General features: G+C 36.2%; 1 protein-coding gene across 9 annotated transcripts in view; it reads left to right on the top strand.

Annotated features, from left to right (window-relative positions):
• CDH12 (cadherin 12) overlaps nucleotides 1-25,361 on the top strand; it is a 1,018,075-nt gene that overhangs the window by 605,770 nt on the left and 386,944 nt on the right. The window lies entirely within an intron of this gene.

Genomic DNA, 25,361 nt, shown 5'->3' with positions numbered 1-25,361 from the left:
TGATGTCTTTTGAAATGATTGTAATTAGAGTTTTTCTCCTATAGATTTGTTGTGACAACTGAAGTAGGTAATTGGTCTAATTCACTCATAATCTGTCAGGTTTTCTGAAACTATTACTGTGAGGAGTAAGCTTCGCAATCATCCTTCACTTGACTTATCTAGGGAAGATTATCACTATGTCCGTCAGGCAGCAATAAAGAAGGTAGACATAATCTTCTGCATCTGGCTTCTCAGACTGTATTTACACAAGAACCTTTGCATTTTAAGAAAATACGCCTTCTTTCATTGGATTTCTACTGGTGAGTGACTGTGTCTTAAAGGAATGTAATCTAAAAGTCAATTTGGAGAAAGCTTCCTACTTTGGAAAGAGACTAAAATAGCAATTGAATCCTTTATTTTGATTCTTTCTAAAGATTTCTGAAAGAAGGTAAAGCATAGCCCTATTTTGGCTGTTGTTATTCACGACCTGATTGGATTACCGGGTAAGAAAAATTTCCGACAATCAAACTAGGGTTATGTCAAAATGCATATATAAATACTCATTTTTATTTGGACAAGTATGAGCATAGACTACTTTCACGAGCCTATAATGTTGAGTCCTTGTTCAGATGGGAAGCATTCTTATTAAGTTAATTTTATTGTATTTTGAATGATGAATAGAGTTTGACTATCTTGAAAAAATGCCATCCATTTTGAAGTAGAATCAACTACCTACGAATACATTCAGGTTTTTATACAGGATTTGAATATTCTAATTGTAAATGATGATAAGATATTCTTTGTTGCATTCTATCTACTTATCCATTGATGCAAAAAATTATGCAATCATAGAAAAAAAGTTTTCAGAAATACAACACACTGTTTTCCATATTCCAAGTCACATATCCTTATAATTTTTGATGTACAAACTTATAGTGACCTATCCCAGCAGATTCTTGGGTCTACTTCCTTTTATACTAATGTATTAGGTTGAGAAAAAACTCAAGAAGCACCGCACCACTTAGGAACAATATAAAAATCAGCGCACAAAGAAATGCAGCCCAGTGGCTGGGATTTATAATTATTCCCAGGTGACGCTGATATAGAAATGCTGATTCTGCTTTTGTCAACAAGCAATTTCAATACAAAAGAGCATGGTTTTTTTTCTCTGTGTGTTCTTATTTTGGATTTCTGTGGCATAGTTTCAGATAATGTATTTCTTTACTACAATATTTTATAAACTAATTTAGTTGAGTGTGTGCACATGTGCATATGTGCACATGCACAATTGTGTACATGTATTTGTTTATGTTTGTATGAGTATTGTACATGTTACCGGGTAGTTATGGTTTCCTTAAAAACTGCATACAGTCATTCTCTCCTTCTACATATAGGCCCCATAGAAAGAGTTTTCAAGCTTTACAAGAGGAACCTATATGAGCTAAGCCTACCTGCATGTCCATGAGCATACAAGTCTAACAGCCTTTCCAGGATGGTTGATGATCCAGTAGGTGGGGCTTGTACGCCATGTTTCTTCTCGGCTTCATGGTAGTGACAAAGAGGCAAAGTCTTTTCCAGTGACTCTTATATGAGAAGTAATTAGAAACCGTGAACAAAGAAAAGCTCTTGAAGTCTTGTAACCCTTCTATGCAGTCCTGTCTCACTGCCATTTTTGATTTTCACTGAAATTACATATGTGAGCTAACTTCTTCACAATTTTTCTTATCCTTTCCTCTAAAACATGACACTCTCTTTTTGTCCTACATTTTGCCTCACATTTCTCAGTACTGCATGTTAATGTTCCCTCCTACATAGCCACACACTTTGTGAAGAATAGGCCATGGTGTAACTGCAGATAGAGAGCCGATACCTGGAAGAGAGACTACAGTGCATTTGGAATATTTTTAAAGGAAGGAATGAGGATTGTAAAAATCAGGAATGTGAGTATCTGGAATGAGGGAGTGTGAGATCCAGCAGTATCAATACATATTTCTATTTTGTCTCCTTATCTTTTTACCTATTTTTCTTCACAACGAGGAGTAAACAACACAGAGACTATACTCTACCCATTGTCTCTGGTTATAAATATAGCCAACATAATTTATTTTAGCAATTCTCATTCACTTGTATCTATTACACACATGGACATTTCAGTCCTGCATTCCAAATTCCTCTCATATAGATTTTTATCCTCACCTCTCCATAGCTCATGTCACCTTCATCTGTCACTTGCCCTGTGCCCACTTTGCAACAATGTTCTTGTCCATAAAAGAATGCCTGTGATTTCCAGGGAATTGTTTGATATAAATACAAATATAAGTATGTAACCATATGCCCTACCCTTTAGAAAGTAAGCAAGGTCTGATGACTGTCCCCTCCTCTCTTGCCTTATCTTCTTCAGCCTTTGACCTAGCCACGGTCAGTATCTTTGTTTTTAATTCAAAACTTCATTTATTCTATCCTATTTCTTTGACTTTTTACCAATGGAATACCCTTAATGATCAAAATGGATTGGAAAGACCCTCTTGTAAATCTTCACAACAGACTTTATGCCTGTTCTTCATGAATGACAGTAGCCTTCACATTTTTTTAATAATTGTAAGATCTTGCTGTGTTGATGGACATGCTTTGAATTTCTTCATTTATATGTTTCCAGAGATATATACAGAAATACTGGGTGAAAATATAAACTGTCTCTATACTGCAGTCATTTATTCATCAGAGAGTATCTGTTCCTTCTGATTTGACTATTTAAATGCTGCTATTTATAAAAAATATGTTAACCGCGCCCTCATGTTATCTCTATACAATTTCAACAAATTTAGAAGTTGGTAATAATTACACTAATTCAAAACTTCCACCATGTTTATAATCAATGAAATTTGTTTGTTGAATTACAAATATATCTACCTTATAGATTGAGTATATAGCTTGTCTTTAAATGAGCAATAGAAATTATTCACACACATTGAGAAAAGGTCACTTATTCCAATATGTCACTATCCATGTAATACTAGCATTTCTCATCCAATTGTAATGGATGAACATGAATATTGTAAGTCATAAGTCCAGTATCTTTAAAAGCTCCACTTCGTGGCATCTTGTTTCATAACCAGACAATATTTTGTGTCATAAAATTATATTCATTCTTATTTTTAGTATTTATGATCTTTAGAAAAATGAAATTGATGGTACAAACAATAGAAAAAGGCTGTACCTGTGACCCAGTAAATAAAAGCACAGAATGAATGTATACATTTTGGCCTTCTGAGCTTAAGGAATGATGGCACAGTTACACGGAATATTAACATAATTAAAGTGCATTTTATTACTTGTTTTCTACATGGCATGAGGTGAAATGCTCTAAAAATCAATATATAGCAAACAACAACATTAATTCTGGAACGAAATTCTCTCACAGATATTTAGAAGCAATCTTCCCTGGAACCGTAATCCTCAAAAGGAAATTGCAATCCTTGCAGAAACACAGTTTGGGTCACCTGGGTCTAGGTCTCTGGATTTTTCTAAAAGCCTTCACAAGGCAAAAATGACATTTTAAATAGCTTGTCAGAAGGAGATGTGATTTTTAATGCAGGCCCACAAAAAATATAATGGCTTTGTGTATATGTGTGTGTGTTTTATCAGTGCCCCTAAAGGCAAACATCTGAAAAGCAGAGAGGAGCATAATGCAAAGATAAATGTTGTGACTACTGTCTAAAGAGGAACATATTATAACCATAACGTGGTAATGGCTCATGATAGACAAAAATAGTAAACTAGGTTGATATCTCACAGTTGTTTTCTTTCTACGTCTGCTAAGAAATATTGTTAGGCATTAGGAAAATTTTCTTTCCTGGATGCTGAGTTATTTTGTTTTTTTAAAAAATATTTCATAGAAGAACGCTGTTTAAAATATGCTACAATTTAGAGGTTTATAAATGAGAAGTCCTGTCCAAATTTCAGCACAAAATTTCTCTATATGAAGTGATAAAGGTGTCACACTGTTTTCATTAAAATAGTAAATTGTACTTTAAGTTGATAGCTTATTTTATCCCAAATCTTGAACACATTCAAGACAGAAAAACATGACCACAGCCTTCTCTGTCTGTCTCACTCTGGTTTCGGTGACTTTTCATGTGTCCTATCACTGGTGACTCAGTAGACACAGCTCCTCTTTCCTCCATTGGTTTTTCTTTTTCTTTCTTTTTTTCTTTCTTTCTTCCTTCCTTTCTTTCTTCGTTTCTTTCTTCTTTTGTAGTTACAGATTACTCAGGAAATGTGAAGATTTTATGTGAATAGATACAGAAAGATTAAAAGTTTTGAATATCAAATTGGTTCATTCCATCTTTGGTGGAATTTGTCTTGGAAAGATTCCTAACAGTTTTGTAAAGACCCTGTACTCTGAGAAAGTGTACAACTTAAGAACATACAAAGTTTAATATTAGATATTCAATGGGCTTCAGTAATAGAATTATATAGGCATTAACAAGGCAATAAATAGCATGCACTGTTTTTTTCATATGAAAGTGTACTTACCCAGAAAACTGTATCTACCCTGGTTATACTCTACTTTCTCAAACATTTGTTCTTTCTGTCTCTCTGTCTTTGTCTCTCTGTCTCTGTCTGTCTCCTGTCTGTCTTTCCCTCACCCATCTCTGTCTCTCTCTCTGTATCTATCTATCTATCTATCTATCTATCTATCTATCTATCTATCTATCTATCTCCTAGAACCTAGATTCATATTATACACAGCTTCATCACTTCCCATTTAATACAGTACTGTCTGAGATTATTGAGAGACTGTTTACTCCATTTCTTCTGATTGCAACTAAAATTTAAAACCAGTGCCACTTTTGTTGTTGTCCCCCCCCCGTTTCAAAGAAATTATGTTTGCCAAACATAGTAGTCTACTTTTTGTTGCTAATACCACAAATAAAATAAGTTTATTTGGGCTTGCACTTCTAGATGCCCAGTTTGAGAAGTTAGTTCTGGCTTCTCTCATCAAATTCCTAGGTCCTAAGATTACAGAGAGCACTTGTGGGTGTGCTAACTCTGTTCCTTCCATATCTTCCGATAAAGTCACCAGAATTTAATCCCAGGCCACATTCACATGATTTATTTAATCTTAATTATCATTTGACTTTTTTCCCTTTTTTTATTAATTTATTCTTGTTACATCTCAATGGTTATCCCATCCCTTGTATCCTCCCATTCTTCCCTCCCTCCCAATTTCCCCTTATTCCCCTCCCCTGACTGTGACTGAGGGGGATTACCTCCCCCTTTATATGCTCATAGGGTATCAAGTCTATGTAGTTTCTATCATCTTAATGCCTTATCATTTGAATTATATTTTTGTGAATGTACCCTAGGAGGACAAAATTCATATGTCAAATCCATATACAAATATTATTGCACAGTTTTAATCATTTAAACACCTCATTTGTGGTGTTTTACTTGCTTTTCACATTCAAGATTCAGTCTGATCCCCAAGTGAAATTCCAAAATTAAAGACATGCTTATCTACACTGTTATAATAGTGAAAACAAAACTTCAAAATCAGCCTTGAGATCAGTGTGGAAATCAATCATCTGCTACACAGAGCAGACAGAGCCATTGAGGTGATGTACAAATAGAAAATAGAATTTCCAGAAGTCTAGTATTTACTCACCTAAATCTGGCAAGGTCATTAACTATCACACAAATAGAGGAAGTTTAATATCCAGGTTACTAAGTCTATGTTACAGAACTGAAACAGCTTGATAGTCATTAACAGTTTCAGGCTTTTGTTATGTCTCCATAAAAATATAAATTCAGAAAAGAGCAGACACATTTCTTTCTTCAATTGTAAGATAAGATAGGTACCATCTGTCCATCATGTTGTAAAGCATTCTCAGTTTGTATGGATATTAAATTTGAAACATAATTTCCAAACTTGTTAGTTAAGTGTATTAAGTAATGGCACAATGAAAAGAATAAATAAAAAGCATTTTACTCTTATAAAGTTAGGTATTGAAAGAGAGAAGGTTAAGAAGAGGAAGGTTTCTAGTGTGCCCTAATAATGACGGTAGTGTGTGTGTGTGTGTGTGTGTGTGTGTGTGTGTGTGTGTGTGTGTTCATGTGCCTATATGTCTATTAATGTCTGTGTATGAACACATACAATATAAGATTTATATAAAATCACTTATTTTAAATGTCTCTCTGGAAACTTTGTTGTAGTTGTAAGAGATTTATTAAAACAAAATGTTGAGATTGACTTTAATTTTTCTGTGAGGGAGCTAATATTCATTTTATTTGCTTATTAATAAGTGAATTTTTCTCACTAATTTGAAAAGCACCACAAAGAATCTTTCATAGTTTTCAGGTTGATTGGAAACAGATCAATGTGAAAAGAAATTAAGAAGAATGTAGGAATTCTGCAAATAGCATCCAAACTACAAATCAGGAAAAATCCATACTTGCTGAGAAACTTTATACATTTTAAAAATTATAATATTGTCTGTGAGATCACCTTAAAGAAAGTGGAGACAGTAGTGAAATTACTGTCCCAAACATTTCACTCTGCAGTAGTATTTTAGGAAGCTGATGATAATAACATAGTTCTAGAAGACAAAATACTATAATATCCCATAGCCAAAACATGACCTTCATAAAATCAATAAACACCAAGATAGATAAAATAAAGCACAGAAGGATTGGAAGCCATGCTACACAAAGTTACACATCACATGTCTTCCTGCAAACCTGACAAAACCCCTTTGCCTTACATCAGGCTGAAACTATAAGTGCAGAAGTATCTAGCATAAAAGACACAGAGGATCTTTCTATGAATATCTGACACTGATCTGTTTAGAAGTTAGTCTAGATATTGGCTAGTTGGAACTGTACTTAAACCGTTTGAGAAAAGATGCAATGTCCATCACATAAAATTTTTCAAGGGAGGGAGGAATTCATCCAGAGCTATATCAATTTCCCAAGCTTACAGAGATTTTAATTGGGGTAGAGAGAAAAGATGCTGCCTGGAGAGGGGGATGGGAGGCCACAGTGCATCTGGGGATGTTTCAGAAGTTGTTTCAATCCCCGGTTGCATGTTTGAATAAATTTATCAATTCCCTCTGCAGGTGGGAGATTTTCAACTCAAAGAGCTAAGAGGAACTTGAACACCTTATACATTCCTCTATCTACCTCAGACAAATTCAGTGTAGTCATGTTGCCAGTATTGTCAGGTATAACTGAAGCCCATGGGAATATATTATGTTAGATAGGAGTAGGGAAACCTTGATTTGTCTCTTGGACATAAAGAAAATTAAATAAAAGGACACACACACATCCACACAATAAGATATTCACATTATCACACACACACACACACACACACACACACACACACATACACACACACACATACACACACACACTTTCCGCTGTGGTTTCTTCTATATTGTATTACACCATGTAGTTCTTCGTCTTTTTTTTTTTTTTTTAAGTTCTTATTTAAATCCCCTGGAATTTGGTGTTTAGAACCTGTAATTAAGATGCTTACAGATTTCTTTTGTTATTTCTAATTACATAATGCTGTATTCTATGGATGGATGAATGTGTGTGTGTGTCTGTATGTGTGTGTGTGTGTGTGTATGTATGTGTGTGTAAATGCTATGCAGTGAGAAAAAAGTTGAGTACTTTATCTCCAGGTTTTCCTCATACTGAGCTACATCTGGGAAGAATATGAGTAGGAAGGAAAATTCACAAAACATGTTTTGTTTCACAAAGGATATGAAAAATAAATTTATGTATGTATCACATTTGATGTTAATGAAATCAAAGTTCAAAGATTTCTTTCTTATGTGCACTTGAAATATATAAGTTATATTATTATATTCATTTTTTCATGAATTAAATGGAAAAAAAACTACAAAAGGTGCCAAATGTAATGTCTACTGAAAAAAATTCTCTAAGAAAAACAGTAATTATTTTCCTGTGATGGCATATCCAGTACTATGGACAAACCCTTAAAGGACACATGGATCAATTGACAAGAGCACTTCTTTTCATTTTAACAAACTGAAATTTCAATCTTCCTCTACCACTTATGATTCTTCTCTCTTTAGGCATTGTTCTTTAGATTTTAAATTCCCTACCTTCCTTTTCAGTATCTCACAGATAAAATTATCCACCTACTAGGATGTTGTATAATAACAATACACAACAGATATACTTAGCAAAATGACAGCTTTATGTAAGTCATACAATGGCTGTGGGTTTTATCTTTATTATAGAAACTGCATGACATAAGTCCTCATACTTCCCTGGCCTTCTTTTAGTAATCTTTCCACCTCTCTCATTGCCAGTTGTCTTCATTTTTGTCCCTGATCCCAGTCTCAACTTTGCCCCTAAGGGTCTCTAATAATTTCAAGCTAAGAAAAACCTCTGTTTACCAGAAGAATCGAAGCAACTTTTATTAGAGACCTCTGGCACCTCAAATGACTAGTTCTAGGATAATAAAATTGTATCATGTCTCCATCAAATGATACTTTTATGATGGCTGAGGCCCTTTGGCTAGATTGCTATACCTCTAGCACTCAATGTCTCCTCTGGTTGTTGGTGAAGACTCCCAAGATGCTCACTATTTATTTTGGAAAGAATATTCTTGTGTTTCCCTCTCTGAACTCTTATCATAGCAAGGTGAGATTCCTGCTGAGGAGACTCTTGAGAAATCACAACTCCTTTGGGCAAGCTTCTCTCTGTCCTTGCTTTTTCATCAGTTCTGATATAGCACTTGAACCCAGACCACAACATAAAGAACAAATGGAAAGGCTGCTTTTTTTTCTTTCTGTAAAATTTGGTAAAGAATGATAAGAAATGGGATGCAGAAAATATAATCAAGAGCTGGCCATACATCACCTCTTAAAATAGTAGATCTGGAACTCAAATATTTTACAGGGTTTCCATGTACATCTGGCATGGGTTCAGTTTTTCTTTGTTTACAAGACTGTATTAAGTGGAGTCTTGTAGAATATATAAAAGTCTCAGGTCTATCAAGGCGTCAAGGCGAATCCAGACTCCACTCTATGCTTTCATCGTGGAATCTTTAGTTCTGTTTCCTGATTCTAACTCTTGTAAGCTCTGGATATAAAAATACCTATCCATTCCATTAACAATTCATCCTAACTTCCCTCTGCTAAACTAATACTGATAGACCAACTGAAATTCTACATCAATTCTGCTTTTTATTAGTTATCTTTAATGACAGTGACACATGCTGTCATGAGTACAATAAGCTGCTCTTATTAAAATAAAGATTCTCTGTTTTGTGTTCAGTGAAGTCCTATGATCCATTCAGAAATTTTCAGGTAAATTTATCCTATAAAGTATCTAAAGAAGCAATTGTATAAGTACAGATTTTATAAGTATTTATTTTGTTTTATGTGTATGAGTGTTTTGCCTTTATTGATTCATATGTACCACTTGTGTGCCTGATGGACACTCTGGATATTGAGTGATAGGTTACTGCGTGCCACATATGTGCCAGGAACCAAACCAGGGTTTTCTACAAAATTAGTAAGTACACTTAAACACAGAGTCATTTCTCCAGCCCCACAAATTTTGATCATATAAACATGTGACGGTCAAATTTGGCTACTTCAACAGGTCGCCTCATATATGATGTTATATGCATTGAAATAACATGAACACCCTGAGAGGATCATTGTTCATCTAAGTTGTGCACATTCAAGAGACAGGTTGGCATTCAGCACTAATTATAAATCTCCAAATTTAACTCCAATATACTTGGAATTGTCAAAAACTAGTAAAGATGCCAGGGGGGAGGGGCCAGTATAATAGGAAAGAAACAACTGTCTCCATAGTATCGTACATTTATAACATTTACAACTTCAATGACCACCTTCTTAACATCTAAATTCAGAAAATTGAATTATTACATATATTTTTGTCACCTTTCCATTTATGTTTTGTGTGCATGTGTCTATGTGTATTTTCATGTTTATGCACACTCACTGTTCCACCATGTGGAAGTCAGAGGAAAACTTGAAGGGCTTAATTCTCTCCTTCCATCATATGGCTCCCATAAATTCAACTCAGATTGAATAGTTCAGCACCAGGGCCATCACTGTCTAAGGAATATCATCTACTTTATATTTGTTATTTTTAAAATTATGAATGTGTCTCTTCCCCAGAACATGGAAAGTTATAGTAAGTGTGTAGATATTGGAATTTGCATTAATATTGATTGTAAAAAACATGTTTCTTTCAAAAACAGACAAAAAGGCATGTGTAGGATGTGAGTTTTTTAAAATAGTGAATGTATATTTGTTAGATTTAAATTTTCCCCAGCATGTGTTCTTAAATACTGTCTTCTAAACCATCACAATCCCTATCAGTACTGTAGTTCTTTCTTCATACTGATAATTGTTATGTCATGCTTTTTAAAAATTTTATTAATTTATTCATATCACATCTCAATGATCATCCCCTCCCTTATATCCCCCCATTCCTCCCTCCCTCCCACCCTCCCCTTACTCCCCTTCCCTATGACTGTGACCAAAGGGGACCTCCTCCCCCTGTATATGCTCATAGGGTATCAAGTCTCCTCTTGGTAGCCTGCTATCCTTCCTCTGAGGGCCCCCAGGTCTCTCCATTCAGGGGACCTGGTCCAATATGAGGCACCAGAGTACGTGTGAAAGTCAGGCCCACTTTCCACTCAACTTTGGAGAATATCCTGTCCATTGGCTAGATCAGTTCTGAAGAATAGTTGATGGAAGTGTTGGACCTTTCAAAAATTTATTAAACATTTTTTACATTTACATTTATATTATTACACATATATACAATAAACTACCTATAGCAAGAAGAACCATGACACAATCAGTAATTATGTAAATGTTGCATTCTTAGTGTTCTGGCTATTTGTATTTGGCAGCCTTGAAGAAAACATCTTTCCTATCTTGTTGCATGTAAAATTCTGAGTGTAAATCAATCTCCATCACATCATGTTATTATCGACTTAAAACATCTATCTAAACCTAAAAACACCTTAACCCCTAAACACCTAGCTTCATTGTAAAACTAAGCTACCTAGTCTTCAACTCCCTCTGAGACTTGAGAAGGAATAAACTTGGTTACCTGAGTATGCAGGGAGTACAGGTTGGTAGCTTTCCAAATGAGACAATGACAGAGACAAGTTTCTGACCTGAATAGTCACCAAAAACTCTCTATTATGTTGGAGAATCTTCTGCAACTGGTAATTATTCAATATAGTTTCAAACCAGTTCTTGTAAGAAATGGACAGAGAACTCACCTCTTAGAGTTCTGCTCTGGACTCTGTGTTATCAGTGTCTGTCCGTATCAGAAATGCTCCAAGGGAGATTTTTGGAGTTAGGGATGGAGAAAATATGAAGAAAAAAAGTGAAATCTATAAGAAAATCATGAGAAACATTCCCATTGTGGCTCTGTGAAGGCAATGAAAGTTGGTGCACACTTTGAAGTTGATTTTATATATGTATTTTTCCTATAACATGAACTTTGTCAAAAAGAAACTGCATTCTTTTGAAATGTAGGGCTCAGACTCAAAACTGCAGGATCCAAATGCAGTGACATTAACGGCCTGAAAATGTTTCTGCATCATCTAAGTCATGCCCACATAGGTATCTTTGAAAGATGATCTTACATGTGTACACACAGTATCACAAGGAAAACTGTTTTTGTTCTGACAAGCAGTGGTGGGTGCTTCTGTTATTACTTCCTTTTAATCCCTATGACATCCATGTGAACTAAGTCTGGACCAATGGTCATCACCCAGGACATATTATGATCCCTCAATATGAGAATTAATTACAAAAGTAATTACGTCTGTTACCTAATTATTCAAATTTTGATTGTGACTCTGCTGGCCCAATTAGCCCAGAACACAAGGCTAATGTTAGGACTGGGTGGATACTCAGCATCTGTGCCTATGTGAGAGGCATCTGCTGCCAAGAAGTTCAGGGCTGGTAGTGTCTGCTCACCAGCTGTGAGCAATCAGCCCTAGGGAGGCACACAGGGCCAGCCTGAGGGGTTACGGGAGGATTCAAACTTGCTGTAGAGACATGTTATCTCTGAGTCAAAAAAAAAAAAAAAAAAAAAAAAAAAAAAAAAAAAAAAAGAACATAAGCCATTGTTTGCAGTTCTACTAAAACTTAAACAGGAACACAGCAGTATCACTGCTGTTCCTTATCTTTTTCAAGTGTGTAATGCTTTCAAAAGAAGTAAGCTAGCTACAAATTTAATAAAAATCAATAGGCTTATATAGAGTCCTTCAGATCATGTAAGACTACTATCGTTTACTTGACTTATATGGTGCTTAAAGAAATAAATGTAAATGAACAGGTAGATCACCTATGTTTTATGAGTAACAGAATGATAGATTTATTGGCTTTGAACTTAGTTGTATATTAAATACAATATTTCAGCATTTGATTTGTTTACATTTTATTATTGATTTTATACTTATTATGTAGGATGGTTTTTATTAATAATGTGATTGACTTTTAAAGTATTTATTATTAATATTTATTAATAATATATGTGCATATGCTTTGCTGAAAAAAATCAATAATTGGTGAAGGAAAATAGTGGTAGAAACTAAGTAATCTAAATAGCACTGTAATTATATTACCTTTTGTCCTAGATATGGTTAACTTTTCTCGCTAATTTTAGGCAGTCTCATACACTGAAGTTTTAAAAAATTTATTTATTTTTCAAAAATACAAATGAAAGTGCTTAAAGTTATTAAAGATAATAATGCTAATTTACACAAAATGTCTGTATATCTTATATCTGAGTGTAATAGATATGATTTAAACTATTCCCATTAGTTTTATTGGATAGAGTAACAATTTTAAAAAAGTAAAGAATTTTAGGAGTATCTCCAATATTGTATCGTGGTTCTCCCACATAGATGAATCACTATAAGAAGTCATGTTGGTTCTTTGTTACTGAAAAAAAGTACAGTTCACAATTATGTTTTATGTTTAATAGAGATATCTTCATATAAAGGGAATTACTCCAGGTCAGCATTGCTTTTCAATCCAACACAGAACAGCACCCTGTCTACTTTACAAAACCCATGCCTCCCTTGTTGCCTGTAAAGGAAATTTGTAAATAAGTCCTAGCCTATCCGTCTTCTGAGGGAGTTTTAATTGATGATAACGAAACAATCCTAGCTCTAAATTGAGAATACGATGGCCACAATGCTCTTTAAAACACTAAAAGGCAAGAGGCATTTATGGAACTTTTGTGAGATTATACACCATAGTAATGGTGTAGGTAGATGACAATTTGTTGGATATAGCTGCATTGATTAAGCCTGTTTCCCTGTTTCCATTTCCAATGCTGCCTTCAATAAAGAAGAGAATAGAGTATGTACATACAACCCATAAGTATTGTTAGGGAATGCCAATTACGATTAGAAGTGTTAATTGAATACTTCTTGTCTGGTCTCTACTCTTCACTTCAGTTGTATTTTTCCTTCACAACATTCTCTTACTTTAAATCACAGTGACAACACAAGCAGCACATTTATAGTGTGAATAAGCAGCCTACCTTTTCTAGAGTGCTGCCTCAGCTGTAAGACATGAACCCAGATGTGATAACGCATGGCACTACTTTAGCAAAGTGGAGTAAGAAATCACGTTGACAGGGCTTAGATCAAGTCTGGGTTACTAAATGTATTTTTTCTCATCTACTGACTTCAAGGTCAACGATCTTTATTTTATGTGGAGTATATCTTATGTGACAGCAGAGTAAGAAATGTGGGCTTCGCAGGTTAATGCATTTGGGGCCATAATGGACTTAAAAGTACAGGGAATCATCCCTCTTGAGATAGTCAGTGAACATTCCCAATTCTTAAAGGAATGTTGATTTAATGGCCAAAGTTATGGTGAATACCAAGTGCTATAAGAGGCAAGAAAGGACAACTTTCAGTTGCCTGTTTAACAAAGAGGACTTCTTTATTTACTTTTGAAGAGTTTATGGAACAAAAACCGCTTAGAATGTTTTTTAAGTGTGTGTGTGTGTGTGTGTGCGCGCGTGCACAGCCAGCATTTGAACATTACAGGGAAAATACTTGTATTTGTTCTTGCTTTCACTCTTGGACAGAGACCCTTGATGATCACTGTTGCATAGGCAAAACAAATGTACCTGAGACTGCTCAGGAATTCTTCTGTTTTTACCTTCCCATCTTCGCTTCAGAGCTCAGGAAGTAGAGACAGATGCTACTGTGCCATGTTTTACTTGGGTTCTGTGGATCTGTCCTCAGGTCTTTATGTTTATTTGGTAAATATTTACATGTAGACATCTCACCAGCTTTCTGGGTGATTCCTTATTGCAGTTCTTTCCACTTCAGGGGTATATATTCAGGCATTTCCTTGTCTCAGATTAAATTGTTGATGTCTGGGATTTGAGAAGATGAGTGTCTTTCTTCACCCCCATCACTTCCCAGCAGCATGAGAGCCATCTGCCAAAGCTCCCAGCACCGGCCTACTGCTACTAGAGGATGTTACATGTGTCTGTGGGACTTGGTCCCAGATAAATTAGTCGTAAATCAGTGACACTAATTAGTAACACCAGTGATGTATACAAACAGCAGTGAAAAAAAGATGAACTAGTTAAGTGATCAGCAGACCTAGTTAAAGGATCGGATTGAGTGACTGAAACTGACAGCATGCCCTAGTGATTAAGATGTGAATGCATCTCCTCTCTTTTTTATTTTTCATCAACTTATTTATTTAATCACTTTACAGCCTGATCATAGTTCCCTCACTCCTTTTCTCCCACTCTCGTCTGCACACCCCCTACCCCAGTTTCCCACCCCTTCTCCTTAGAGATGGGGAGGACCTCTATGGGTACCAACCCACCCTAGCATTTTAAGTTTCAACAGGACTAAGGCTATCCTTTCCTACTGAGACTAAACAAGGCAGCCCAACCAGGGGAAAAGGAACAAAAGACAGACAACATATTCCTCTTGAGCAAGAATTTTCTTCTCATTGGTGGCTTTCATACTATCATCATGTTTGAGCTTAGCAGGTCACCTATACCTTCTCCCTTGACTTCATTCTTGCTCTTCTTAAGCAAAGGTAATGACAGTATGAAAGCCCCCAATGAGAAGAAAATTCTTGTTTAAGAGGAATATGTTTTCTGTCTTTCTAGTCAATGAATTCTTTCTGCGTTAAGATCTCTATTTATTATGGAGCAAACTAATTGAACAAAAACATTCGTTCTCTATTTCCTTTTGGAAACCAGTTGAGCAACTACTAAGATTGGGAATCTGAGGCCCAAGGAGAATGCCTTGCTGAAGTTACTAAGCAGGAGATGGAGAAGGAGCCCGAGGCAAGGCATGCGCACGGCACTGCAGTTACACACAGGCCTTAAACCTAGCTCAGATGAAATGTGTTATTGTAAATACTATTAGTGGAAGCAACATAACATGTATTTAGCAGGGGAACATTATTTTGATATTTTAAAACAAGATAACCATTTTGAATCCATTTCACTATTTTCTTATTTAGGAGTTTATCAAGATCCTACTCAGGTATAATGCACCAAGTATATAAATTATATAAAAACACTGTTTTGCCTTCTATGCAGCGTTAAAATTTGTCATAGTTGCCTCCTTAATAAAACGAAGTGAATTGGGATATTGCATACCTTAGGCTCATATCACCACCTTATTACACTTGTCAACTGTAAGGGCAGGTGCAAGTATGTGTCTTTCTGAGTGTGAGTTTTCCCCCACTGCTACACTCTCTATTTGGCACACTAGCCAAGCTTCAGATATAAGAATATTAAAATGGGACAACAGTTTCTCATGCGCCTCTGGCATCTATCCCAAGTATTTTATACTCCATAGCTCTCAGCTTTTGTATATAGGCTGTGGGGCTTAGATCTGATTCCGTAACTCTTTTATCTTTTTATGTCACAAAGGTGGCAGTATATACCACAACCAACTTCCAAACAGAGAGTGGTTGAAATACGGCAAAAGTGGTTCATCTCTTAAAGAGACTCCAACCGAAAATTTGCAATATTTTCAACAGTAGACAGAACTTTGGTAAATAGATTATCTAAAATAAGAAAATAAATTGTACTGCCACAAAAGCACCCCCCCACCCACCACATCCTTGAAATATGCATGCCATTTAAGAAGCACGAGCTTTGTTTTTTTTGTTTTTTGTTTTTGTTTTTGTTTTTTTTTTGTGTGTGTGTGTGTGTGTGTGTGTGTGTGTGTGTGTGTGTGTGTGTGTGTGTGTTTTGGAAAGATTGGTAAGGTATTTTTCCACGTATAAGTTCTGTTTCTTACGTACAAAAAGTTTCCATTGAGTTTGAAGCTGATGTTAGTAGTACTGATAACAATTAGCCACACTATTTGTGACTTAGGAAAACAAAGGTTACAAGTTAGGTATTCAAATAATAGGCCTATTATTCATTTCATCTTTGATGTCATATATATATGTGTGTGTGTGTGTCTGTTTGTGTGTGTCTGTGTGTGTGTGTGTGTGTGTGTGTGTGTGTGTGTGTGTAGCAGGAAGTATGGAAAAATCAAAGTAAAGAGAGCTTCCAAGAATTGTAATAAATAAAGTAGCCATATATTCAGTGATTTACTATATTTGAATTAGAGTCATCTTTAGAACACAGCTCCCTCATAGCAGCCTGAGATTATGCACGCTGAAGCTGACACTTCTGTTTCTTTCTGTATATGCTTCTTGTGTTTTGAAATACTTGCTCACTATATTTGCTGCTGATTTATTGAAACAATGCTACTGGTTTTATAAGGTTGTGTCTACACAAGCATTCCACTAAATATCTCCCCAAGACTCTACTGGATAAGAATTTCTATGCTCTATTAATAAAGTATTAAGATATATTACTGCATACATTTGAATTGTGTTTGTTTTTAATGACCTTATTTAATTATGTAGTGTTTCATATTATAGTCGAATTGTTAACTGCTTAATCCCTGTCAAATACTGATTGTTGATAGTTAGACTATTAATTTTATCTATAGTTTTATCTAACATAAATACTAAAAGTAATCAAATTAAACATTTTGAAAATATGTACACAATAGAAGCTAAGTCAATAAACCATTTTTGTTTATAATTAAACTTATAACTAAGTGCTTATATTTAAGAGTGAATAAATAATGTTTTATGAAAGTAACAAATTATATTAACATTTGCATTGTAATAATTAACTTCTGCAACATTTAATTACTCTTTGAGCTTTAAGATTATGAGAAATGTATCATAGTTTATCTTTAATTTCAATTATGTTAAAAACAAAAAACTTAAATTTTTTGTTGTTTCTTATTTATAGCATAAAATTTTTTTCAAATATTGTATAAATGCAATTAGGCTGCTTTGACAAAAATTCTTTAGTATGTCACCAACTTCTATTTGAAAACAAAACAAACAATTACATTAAATTTGTTTTTCTGTATTTATTTTTATTACAAAAAAGAACATGAGGAACAGATAAACATAGAAGGGCTAATTTTAGGGATTTGAAATTTGGGTGAATGCGAGATGCTATCACATTAGGGCTACTCCATTGCTTCTATTTATCTCCTGTCTATGGTTTGCCAATATAAATTTTAAACAATTAAAGTTTTATCTTAACCCTACAAAATAAGTTTCATGAAAACCCCAAGTTTCAAGTTTATATGTTCGAATTTGAACTTTTCTCTAATTGAATTTTTACCTGCTTAATTCCTGTCAAAGACTGATTGTTGGTAGACTATTAATTTTGTAAGAAAATGCCAACAATTTTAATATACTTGTATATATGTATACATATACATATATATATGATTTGAAGACAGGTATTTATGAATTATATTTGGAAGTACTCATTATTCTCCAATTTGTAAAATTACTATATAATGAACAAAAAATCTCAAGTGCAATGTTGATGTGTCATTCAAGTTGCAGTGATTAATAATCCCCAGGCTTTTCAGTGTGTGCCTGTGTTTCTACTGTGGATTATAAATTTAAATTAGTACAATCTTTGGTAATGACAACTAGGCAATATCCACTAAGTATTGTATTGTTTATCAAGTCACTTCAGCATCTAATGACTATGAAAGCATACAAAGATGAATAAGATGTCTAATATATAAAGAGATGTTCATTGTTATTATAGATACATATCTTTAAAGTGAGGAATATGTAGATAATGAGTCATAATTTCCTGAAAATTATTAGCATCCTTCCCACAAGTTTTTATCACTTGAGGATAATTATTATCCTTTGTAATAAGAATGTAGCCACATTACTCATAATACATTATTCATAATAACCAAAGAAAGGCTTTGTGAACACGGCAGTAATTAAATTTGTGATGTCCCAGGATACCCTCAGTGTTTTAGCTGAGGCCACACTGGATCGCGCCATCTGTAGTAGCTTGTCCTGACTTATGGTTGAGCTCTAGGCTGAAATATAAACAAAACCCTAAGAAACTAAAGAGGTCATAATCCTGCATACATAAAAGTGTGATCAATTCATGCTACAATCTCGCAAGAAACCCTTGCTGTTCAGTCTAGGAAGAGTCCTGCTAAAGCATGGATTGCAGAATGCTACCTGAGGAGAGAATTCTGGAGTCTGTGAAGTGTCCATTAAATACTCATGTGTTTTGACACTTGGTCCCAGTTGGTGGCATCGTTTTTATAGTCTATAAAACCATTAAAATACTAAAGAAGGCTTTCAAAAATGCCCCAGGGGGTAGACATCTAAGGATCATAGGCTTGCTTTTCTTTTAGTTGAAGCTTCGTTCTTCTTGATGGACCAAGATGTGAGTTAACCACATCACAAATTTCTGTTGTCGTAGCATGAACTAAGTTAGCTACTATGCCATGCCCATCCTCTTGGGTGGAGCCTACGAGACAAAGTTAATTCATCCTCCTTCAAGTCACTCATACTTGATTCAGTCACGACTGAAGTGGCCCAGACACTAATTTTCTTTTTTTTTTTTTTTTTTTTTTTTATACATTTTTATTAATTTATACATATTACATCTCAGTTGTTAGCCCATCCCATGTATCCTCCCATCCCTCCCTTCCTCCCACTTCCCCCCCCTACTCCCCTCCCCTATGTCTGTGTCTGAGGGGGATCTCCTCCCCCTGAATATGCTCATACGGTATCAAGTCTCTCCTTGGTGACCTATTATCTTTCCTCTGAGTGCCACCAGGCATCTCCATCCAAGGGACATGATCAAATATGGGGCACCAGAGTTTGTGTGAGAGTTAGATCTTCTTCTCCACTCAACAGTGGAGAATGTCCATCGGCTAGTCCGGGTAGGGGTTCAAGGTTTTTACTGCCTATTTTTTCCTTGGCTGTTGCCACAGTTTGCGGAGGACCCCAGGGCCCAGACTTGCCTGTAGTTTTCCAGAACCCACTGGATCCTTCCATTTCCTCTTTCTCCCAGGCTTCTCACACCTAAAGTTTCAATAGGATGTCCTCCCCTCTTACCCATTATTCTGGTAGGTACAGTTTTTCATGGGGACGTACACCTTGGGCTAGTGTCTCAATATAAGTGAGTATATACCATTTAGCTCTTTTTGCTTCTGTGTGAACTCACTCATTATGACAATTTCTAGTTCAATCCATTTGTCCACAAATTTTGGAAATTCCTTGTTTTTAATAGCTGAGTAGTATTCCATAGTGTAAATGTACCACAGTTTCTTTATCCATTCTTCTGTTGAGGGACACGTAGGTTGTTTCCAAGTTCTGGCTATTATGAATAAGGCAGCTATGAACATGGTTGAGCATATGTCCCTGTTGTGTGGTAGTACATCCTCTGGGTATATTCCAAGGAGTGGAATAGCTGGGTCTTGAGGAAGCCCTATTCCCATTTTTCTGAGAAAGCACCAGATAGCTTTCCAAAGTGGTTGTACTAGTTTGCATTCCCACCAGCAATGCAGGAGTGTTCCTCTTTCTCCACACCCTCGCCAGCATGAGGTGTCAGTTGAGTTATTGATCTTAGCCATTCTGATGGGTGTAAGATGGAATCTCAGTGTCGTTTTGATTTGCATTTCTCTGATGACTAAGGAGGTCGAGCATTTCTTTAAGTGTTTCTCAGCCATTTGATATTCCTCTGTTGAGAATTCTCTGTTTAGCTCTGCGCCCCATTTCTCTATTGGGTTATTTGGTTTGGTGGTGTTTAATTTCTTAAGTTCTTTATATATTTTGGATATTAGACCTTTGTCAGATGAAGAGTCGGTGATGATCTTTTCCCAGTCTGTAGGCTGTCGCTTTGTTCTCTTGACAGTGTCACCAGCCTTACAGAAGCTTCTCAGCCTCATGAGGTCCCATTTATTAATTGTTGATGTTAAGGCCTGGGCTGTTGGTGTTCTGTTCAGGAAGTTGTCTCCTGTGCCTATGAGTTCCAGACTCTTCCCCACTTTTTCCTCTAACTGGGTTAATGTCTGTGGTTTTAAGTTGAGGTCTTTAATCCACTTGGACTTGAGTTTTGTGCATGGTGACAAATAGGGGTCTAATTGCATTTTTCTACATGTAGACATCCAGTTAGACCAGCACCATTTGTTGAAGATGCTGTCGTTTTTCCATTGAATGGATTTGGCTTCTTTGTCGAAAATCAGGTGAGCAAATGTGTGTGGATTCATCTCTGGGTCTTCAGTTCGATTCCATTGATCCACTAGCCTATTGCTGTGCCAGTACCATGCTGTTTTAATTACTGTTGCTCTATAGTACAACTTGAGATCAGGTATGGAGATTCCTCCAGCGGATCTTTTATTGTAAAGGATTGTTTTTGCTATTCTGGGCTTTTTGTTTCTCCATATGAAGTTGAGAATTGTTCTTTCAATATCTTCAAAATATTTAGTAGGTATTCTGATAGGGATTGCATTGAATCTGTAAATTGCTTTTGGTAAGATGGCCATTTTTACTATGTTGATTCTTCCAATCCACGAACATGGTAGATCCCGCCATCTTCTGATGTCATTTTCAATCTCTTTCTTCAGAGGTTTAAAGTTTTTTTCAAATAAATCCTTCACTTGCTTGGTTAGGGTTATTCCTAGATATTTTATATTGCTTGTGGCTATCGTGAAGGGAGTAATTTTTCTAATTTCTTCCTCTGCCTGTTTGTCATTTGTATATAGGAAAGCTACTGACTTTTTTGAGTTTATTTTGTATCCTGCCAATTTGCTGAAGGTGTTTATCAGCTGTAGGAGTTCTCTGGTGGAATTTTGGGGGTCACTTATATACACTATCATATCATCTGCAAATAGGGATAATTTTACTTCTTCCTTTCCCATTTGGATCCCCTTGATCTCCTTTTGATGTCTTATTGCTCTGGCTAGAACTTCAAGAACTATATTAAAGAGGTATGGGGAAAGTGGGCAGCCTTGTCTGGTCCCTGATTTTAGAGGGATTTCCTTGAGTATCTCTCCATTTAATTTAATGTTGGCTATTGGTTTGCTATATATAGCCTTTATTGTGTTTAGAAAAGTGCCTTGTATTCCCGATCTCTCCAGAACTTTAAACATAAATGGGTGTTGGATTTTGTCAAATGCTTTTTCTGCATCTAAAGAGATGATCATATGGTTTTTCTCCTTCAGTTTGTTTATATGGTGGATTACATTGATGGATTTCCGTATGTTAAACCATCCCTGCATTCCTGGAATGAAGCCTACCTGGTCATGGTGAATGATGTCTTTGATATGCTGTTGTATTCGCTTTGCGAGTATTTTGTTGAGTATTTTTGCATCAATGTTCATAAGAGAAATTGGTCTGAAATTCTCTTTTTTTGTTGGGTCTTTGTGGGGTTTAGGTATCAATGTGACTGTGGCCTCATAAAAGGAGTTTGGTAATATTCCATCCATTTCTATCTTTCAGAATAGCTTGAATAGTATCGGTATTAGCTCCTCTTTGAAGAACTGGTAGAATTCTGCGCTGAAACCATCTGGCCCTGGGCTTTTTTTGGTTGGAAGACTATCAATGGTTGCTTCTATTTCTATAGGCGAAATAGGGCTATTTAATTTGTTTATCTGGTCTTGGTTCAATTTTGGTAAATGGAATCGGTCGAGAAATTTGTCCATTTCCCTTAAATTTTCAAATTTTGTGGCATAAATGTCTTTGAAGTAGGTCCTTACGATTCTTTGTATTTCTTCGGTGTCTGTTGTTATGTCTCCCTTTTCATTTCTGATTTTGTTAATTTGGATAGCTTTTCTTTGTCTTTTAGTTAGATTGGCTAATGGTTTGTCTATCTTGTTAATTTTCTCAAAGAACCAGCTCTTGGTTTTGTTGATTCTTTGGATTGTTGTCTTTGTTTCTAATTTATTGATTTCAGCCCTGAGTTTGATTATTTCCAGGCATCTACTCCTCTTGGGTGTTTCTGCTTCTTTTTTTTCTAGGGCTTCCAGATGTGTTGTTAGGTTGTTTATGTGGGATGACTCCATTTTCTTTTTAAAGGCACTTAGTGCTATGAATTTTCCTCTTAGCACTGCTTTCAATGTGTCCCACAAATTTGGGTATGTTGTTCCATCATTTTCATTGAATTTCAGGAAGTCTTTTATTTCTTCCCTTATTTCTTCCATGACCCATGTGTCATTAAGTAGAAAGTTGTTTAGTTTCCACGTGTTGGTATGCTTTTTGTTATTTCTATTGTTGTTGAAGTCCAGCCTTAGACCATGGTGATCTGATAAGATACAAGGTATTATTTCAATCTTCTTGTATCTGTTGAGGTTTGCTTCGTGACCAACTATGTGATCAATTTTAGAGAACGTTCCATGGGGTGCTGAGAAAAAGGTATACTCCTTTGCGTTTGGGTGGAAAGTTCTGTAGATATCTGTTAGATCCATTTGATTCATGACATTGGTTAATGAAGTTATTTCCCGGCTTAGTTTTGAAATCAAAGTCCTATCCTTGAGTGAAAGTGGGGTGTTGAAGTCTCCCACTATTAATGTGTGGTTATCGATGAATGGGGCAAGCTTTGTTAATAACTCTTTTACAAATGTCGGAGCCCTTGTATTCGGAGCATAGATGTTCAAAATCGTGATGTTTTCCTGGTTGACTTTACCTTTGACAAGTATGAAGTGACCATCCTTGTCTCTTTTGACTAATTTTGGTTGAAAGTCTATTTTATTAGATATTAGAATAGCTACCCCAGCTTGTTTCTTGTGACCATTTGCTTGGAATATTTTTCCCCAACCTTTCACTCTGAGGCAATGTCTGTCCTTGTGGTTGAGATGTGTTTCTTGAATGCAGAAGAATGTTGGGTCGTGTTTATGCATCCACTCTGTTAGTCTGTGTCTTTTTATTGGAGAGTTGAGACCATTAATGTTGAGAGATATTAATGACCAGTGATTGGTAAGTCCCTTCATTTTTGGTATTTATAACAATCGAGTTTTTGTGAAGTTGTGATTTTGCAATGGTGTAGTTATTTATTTCTTATGTATTTTTGGTTGTAGTTTGACCGGTTGGGGTGGAGTTTTCCTTCTAGTAACTTCTGTAAAGCCGGATTTGTTGCTAGGTATTGTGTGAATTTGTTTTTGTCATGGAATATCTTGTCTTCACCTCCAATGGTTATTGATAATTTTGCTGGATATAGTAGTCTTGCCTGGTATCTGTGTTCTCTTAGCGTTTGCAGAACCTCTGTCCAGGCCCTTCTGGCTTTCATGGTCTCTGCTGAGAAGTCAGGAGTGATTCTGATAGGTTTGCCTTCATATGTTACTCGTCCTTTTTCTCTTGCCGCTTTTAATATTTTTTCCTTGTTCTGTATATTTTGTGTTGTTATTATTATGTGGCGGGAAGATTTTCTTTTTGGGTCTATTCTATTTGGTGTTCTGTAGGCCTCTTGTATGTTCGTATGCATCTCCTTCTTCAAATTGGGGAAATTTTCTTCTATTATTCGGTTAAAGATATTTTCTGGGCTGTGGAGTCGGTTACCTTCTCTTTCCTCTATCCCTATTATTCTCAAGTTTCGTCTTTTCATGTTGTCTTTTATTTCATGAATGCTTTGTGTCAGGAACTTTTCAGATTTAGCATTATCCTGGATGATTGTTTCCAATTGTGCGATTGTATCTTCAAGTCCTGATATTCGTTCTTCCATTTCTTGCAATCTGTTAGATAAGGCCACCTCTGAGATGTTTGCTTTCTTTTCTGATGCTTCTCGATCACGTTTTTCTTCCGTGCGTTCTTTTATGATTTCTTCCATTTTTATCTTCAGGTCTTGAACTGTTTTAATAATTTCCTTCATCTGGTTATTTGTGTTTTTCTGAAATTCTTCAAATGCCTCTTTATATGACTCTTTTAAGTCATCAGCCCTCTTGTTTGCTTCCTCCTGCATTTGTTTACAAAATTTATTTGATTCTTCCAATATCATCTTACTTACTAAGGATTTGAGGTGGTTTTCATGTATATTCATTGATGTTGGGTTCTCCAGGTTGTTTTCATTAGGATTGCTGGGATCTGGAGATGCCATCCTGTTTTGGTTTTTGTTAGCATTCTTTCGTTGTCCCCTTGTCATTTTGGTGAATCTAATGTTGGGAGGTGGTTTGTAGTGACCTTCCCTGTTTGGGAGTGGATAGTTGATGTCTGCTTATAGGTAGGGTGCCCTTACCTGTGGGGAACAGGGAGTACTTCCCTGGACCAGGCTGGTGATTCAGATTCTACTCCTGTAGATTTTTCTCAACACCTTAGGCTCCAGGCTGAGTCCCGCGAAGTAGGTTTCTGTTTGGGCCTTTTCCCCTTACTGCTGTATCTCAAGTCAGCAGTATTGGGATCTAGAGTAAGGTCAGCACACAAGCTCTCTGGTTGTGTAGGTTGATCCCAGCTGTCTGTCTTTCCTGTTGCTTTGTAGCCAAGACCCCAGGTGGATCAGATCCTCTGGGTTGTAGCTGTCTTAGGAGCGTTCAGCCTTTCCCATGAATTTGGGAGTTCTTGCTGGGTCTGCAGGAGCTGACACAGCTAGGATCTGCCTGTTGGAGAATACAGGATCTGTGCCTGTAACCATACGGTTTCAGGCCACTGGCAGTATCTGAGGAGGTAGCAGTTTCCACGCCCCTGTATGGCAGGCCACTCCCAGCTTGCTATAAATTAGCGGTTATACCCTGCACATATGAGCCTCAGCTCCCTATATTGTGGGATACAGCTAGGGAGAGCCCAGTCAGAGCCAGCAGTTCGTCCCCGTGGCTGGGGACAAAAGCAGGTTAGACCGCTCCCAGACGCTTTAAGGCAGCAGTTATTCCCTGCCAGCAAGGCCCACAGCTCCGGATAAAGTGGGCGGTCCTAACGAGGGCGCACAAGAATGACCCCTGCTAGGTCTATTGTTCAGGTAGAGCCCAGTCAGAGCCAGCAGCTCGTCCCCTCGGCTGGCGA

This window comes from Acomys minous (genome assembly GCF_964271855.1).
Source record: "Acomys minous genome assembly, chromosome: 5".
Classification (NCBI taxonomy): domain Eukaryota; kingdom Metazoa; phylum Chordata; class Mammalia; order Rodentia; family Muridae; genus Acomys; species Acomys minous.
The sequence above is the reverse complement of the archived record's forward strand: the minus strand, read 5'-3'. Positions and strand labels throughout refer to the sequence as shown.